Genomic DNA, 4585 nt, shown 5'->3' with positions numbered 1-4585 from the left:
ATTGGGTACACCTAATCCATGAGACGTGTGAAGTAGCACATTCATGAGCTCAGTGAATTTGCGCCATGCAGAACCATAATATTTTTTTTTTCCTTTTTGATAAAATAATAACCCAAAGGAGGTGGTCACAATTCCTGCTCCTACAGGCAAAACTCTTCTCTGTGCTGACTATGAAGTTTGCACAGAAGTGCAAGACCAGACTGCAGTAGGTTTGCCTTCAGAAACCTTGATAGCCGCCTGGTAACAGGATTGAGTACAAACTCCTTTGAGAGAAAGCTTGTGGTCAATGAAGATAGGGCTGTTGCTGACCCCTGTGCTGCTGAGTGCTTTGGAGACTTCAAAGCGAATCTAGAAGAACAGATAAGGTTCCTACCAGACCGCTGAGCGGCCAAACGTGTCGGCAGACTCCTTTAAAAGCATCATCTCGATGCCCCGTAACAATTCCAGCTGAGCAATGCAGTAAGACTGATTTTCTTTGCCAAGACTGAGGAGTTTCCTTTCCTTAATTCTCTTGATTTCCATCCTGTTCCAGTGCCTTTGATGTTCCTGCAGTAAACTGGGCACGTAGCAGGGCATCGAGTAGTGCACGCTTCCAACAGTGGTCATGCCTTTGCTTCCAACCAATATTCATGTCAGATTTTTAAGTTACAGTAAACATTAACTAGCAAAATGACTAAAAGATTCTGAATTGCGGCTTACGGGTCTGAAGAACCTCATGAGCATTAAGTAATACTCACGTGCGTGGTATTTCCCCAGGGCAGCTGAGAAATTCTGGAAGCAAACCACCTATTAAACCAGGAGCGTGTGAACAGCACCGATAAGGGAAACTACAGCCCAGTCTGTGGCTGGGTGACCTCGCCTTAGGTGAGGGAGCTTTGAACAGAATCTGCTTCGTTTACAGGAAAAAAATCTATTTAAGGGGAAAAAAAACCTCCCGTGGTTACGGGAAGGGTTAGCCGGTGGCCTGCAGGACAGTGTGGCTACAGCGAGTTGCTTGGAGGCTGCAAACAAAAACTGGTTTTGTGCCCTTTTTTTTGCTTTCATGCCAAATCCTTCCCCAGCATCCCTGACAACTGGGACCAGCTGTGTAGAAAAGTAAGATTTTTGGTAAGAAAGCAAACGAGAGCACTAACAGGGTGCAGAGGGGGTGCACCACCTCCTCTGCTTTCGCTTTGTTTTTGACCTTCCCTAGCAGCGATAAATCCCGTTTCCCTAGCTCTGTGTTGCACTGCTGTGAGCCGCGCTCCCCCTGTCCACGTGCTGGGTTTACTTTGGCTAATGGCCAAAATCCAAGGCAGAAGGTAAACTGAGGTGGTGATGTTAGGCTGAGCAGCCCAGGAATCGCAAAATCCATCCTCGAGGCCGCCGGGACAATTCGGCATGCAACAAAGCAAATCGAGGACTCGCCTGCGGTTGGTCGGTAGCGCGGGAAGCCTGTTGTTCAGCCAGCTCTCTTTGCAGTTACAAGCGGTGCAACCTCCAGCCCTACTATTCTGAGAAGACTTTCTGTAGAAGACTTGGAGGCCACTTGGCATGTTTAGCCCTATTGACATGTTTGGGACCCCAAAACTACATCTATGATGTTGAATTTCGATGCGTAAGCAGTACGTTCATACTGCTAGCTTGATGACTTTTTGAGTTGTCCGAAACTATGCTCCAATTTTTTGCATCGCTTGTGTAATAATCAGCGCTAGTAGCATCATATACAAGAGAAATCCAAGTCATGGGGGAAAGGTGGGAAGCAGCAGGAAGTGCAAGTCTCCTTAGATGTTCAACCCTGATTTATAAGGGTTCTGTCCTTTAATATCCCCTGGACCTCACAAGGCAACAGACGACCGGACAAGGCCTTTGGTGCGTTGACCGCGTGAGCCAAGCGAGGAGAGCCTGGACTCACTGACAAACTGGGGCTCTCACGTGCCTTGTCCAGATTTTTAAAGCATTAACATTTCATGCGTTGCATGAAACCAAAAGGGGTCTCCAGCGCCTAACTAAAAACGTGCAAAAGCAACCCAGCGCACCCTGTAACAGCGGCGGGGAGCTCAGAGCACGTGTGAGAGGATGAGACCTTCGCATCTCTTCACCTTCGCTGAAACTCCCGTTCCTGAGGACGCCGGTGCTGCAGCTTTTGTTTCCGCAGTAGGTTTCACGCAAGGAGATGAGCAGGTACCGCCACGTGACAATACACCTGCTGTTTATTGAATTCCTCTGAGATGGGTTTGCGGCAGGCTAAAGGATGCTGGTCTCGTTTTCTCCAGGTATCTGGAAGCTTATGAAGATACCGCTGGGGACGGGTGACCTGCACCCCAAATCACGGGGGAGGCCCCGGCAGGCACTTGTGGAGGAAACAGCTGTAGCCACGACTGAGCCCCAGGGAGCACATTAGCCTGCTTGGTTAAAATGCAAAATGCCATGAATGATAACGAACAGCAACGGTGGTCAATTGGGAATATTTTGCATTTTTGTGGCATCATCCTCTCCAGGCTCGATAAGCGCCCTGTAGGCCTGAGTTAACCCGCAGGGTGCTCCCGTGCGAAGGGAGGAGGCAGCGCAGCCTGGTGGGCAGCCACCGGCCGATGTGGCGGCGACAATCTGGGGCCGTTTCAGCCCAAATGAGGGAGGTTCTCCCTGCCTGAGCCCTGCCCGGCCGCTGCAAGCCTCACTCCGCAGTTTCGGGTGGTGCGGTGCGCACGGGGCCCTTCGCCGGGGCCGGGGACGGCAGCGCTCCCCGGGCTGCTCCGTGCTCCACAGGGGCACCTGGTGGCTTGCACTCTTCTGCCCTGGGGAGAAGGGCCGAGCCAGGCTGAGCCTAGCTGAGCTGGGCCAGCCCAGTCCATGCTGTGCCGAGCCGAGCCAGGCCAGGCCAGGCAGAGTTGGGCCAGGCTGTTCCACTCCCTGCTGGGCTGGGCCCAGCCGTTCCATGCCAGTTCGGGTTATTTGGTGCCAGTCCATGCCATGCTGATCCATGTTGTGCCAGTCCATGCCGTGCCAGTCCATCCTGAGCCAGTCCACGCTGTGCCGGTCCATCCCGTGCCAGTCCATCCTGAGCTGGTCCATCCCGAGCCAGTCCATCCTGTGTCGGTCCATCCCGAGCCGGTCCATCCCATGCTGGTCCACTCGAGCCGGTCCATCCCGTGTTGGTCCATCCCGAGCGAGTCCATCCCATGCTGGTCCACTCGAGCCGGTCCATCCCGTGTTGGTCCATCCCGAGCGAGTCCATCCCATGCTGGTCCACTTGAGCTGGTCCATCCCGTGCTGGTCCACTCGAGCCGGTCCATCCCGGGCCGGTCCATCCTGTGCTGATCTATCCCCTGCTGGTCCACTCGAGCCAGTCCATCCCGTGTTGGTCCATCCCGAGGGAGTCCATCCCGTGCTGGTCCACTTGAGCCGGTCCATCCCGAGTGAGTCCATCCCGTGCTGGTCCACTCGAGCCGGTCCATCCCGTGCTGATCTATCCCCTGCTGGTCCACTTGAGCCAGTCGACTCGAGCCGGTCCATCCCGTGCTGGTCCACTCGAGCTGGTCCATCCCAGGCCGGTCCATCCCGTGTTGATCTATCCCCTGCTGGTCCACTCGAGCCAGTCCACTCGAGCTGGTCCATCCCGTGTTGGTCCATCCCATGCTGGTCCACTTGAGCTGGTCGACTCGAGCCAGTCCTTCCTGGGCTGGTCCACCCGAGCCGGTCCATCCCGTGTTGGTCCATCCCAAGGGAGTCCATCCCGTGCTGGTCCACCCGAGCCGGTCCATCCCGTGCTGGTCCATCCCGAGGGAGTCCATCCTGTGCTGGTCCACCCGAGCCGGTCCACTCGAGCCGGTCCATCCCGTGCTGGTCCACCCGAGCCGGTCCGTCCCGTGTTGGTCCATCCCAAGGGAGTCCATCCCGTGCTGGTCCACCCGAGCCGGTCCATCCCGTGCTGGTCCATCCCGAGGGAGTCCATCCCGTGCTGGTCCACCCGAGCCGGTCCACTCGAGCCGGTCCATCCCGTGCTGGTCCATCCCGAGCGAGTCCATCCTGTGCTGGTCCATCCCGAGGGAGTCCATCCCGTGCTGGTCCACCCGAGCCGGTCCATCCCGTGCTGGTCCATCCCGAGGGAGTCCATCCCGTGCTGGTCCACCCGAGCCGGTCCACTCGAGCCGGTCCATCCCGTGCTGGTCCATCCCGAGCGAGTCCATCCCGTGCTGGTCCATCCCGAGGGAGTCCATCCCGTGCTGGTCCACCCGAGCCGGTCCACTCGAGCCGGTCCATCCCGTGCTGGTCCATCCCGAGCGAGTCCATCCTGTGCTGGTCCATCCCGAGGGAGTCCATCCCGTGCTGGTCCACCCGAGCCGGTCCACTCGAGCCGGTCCATCCCGTGCTGGTCCATCCCGAGCGAGTCCATCCCATGCTGGTCCACCCGAGCCGGTCCGTCCCGGGCCGGTCCACGCCGTGCGGTGCCGGCAGCACGGCGCCGCCCCATACCTGCGCGGGGCGCGGCGGAGGCGGAGCGGCGGTGGCAGCGGCGGCGGCGGCGGTGGTGGCGGCGGCAGCGGCGGTGGTGGCGGCGCTGCTCCCGCCCCCCCGCGGCCCCGCCCCGCGCGCTCCGGCCGGC

Source organism: Struthio camelus, chromosome W (assembly GCF_040807025.1).
Source record: "Struthio camelus isolate bStrCam1 chromosome W, bStrCam1.hap1, whole genome shotgun sequence".
NCBI classification, from domain to species: domain Eukaryota; kingdom Metazoa; phylum Chordata; class Aves; order Struthioniformes; family Struthionidae; genus Struthio; species Struthio camelus.
Note: the sequence above shows the minus strand (reverse complement) of the source record.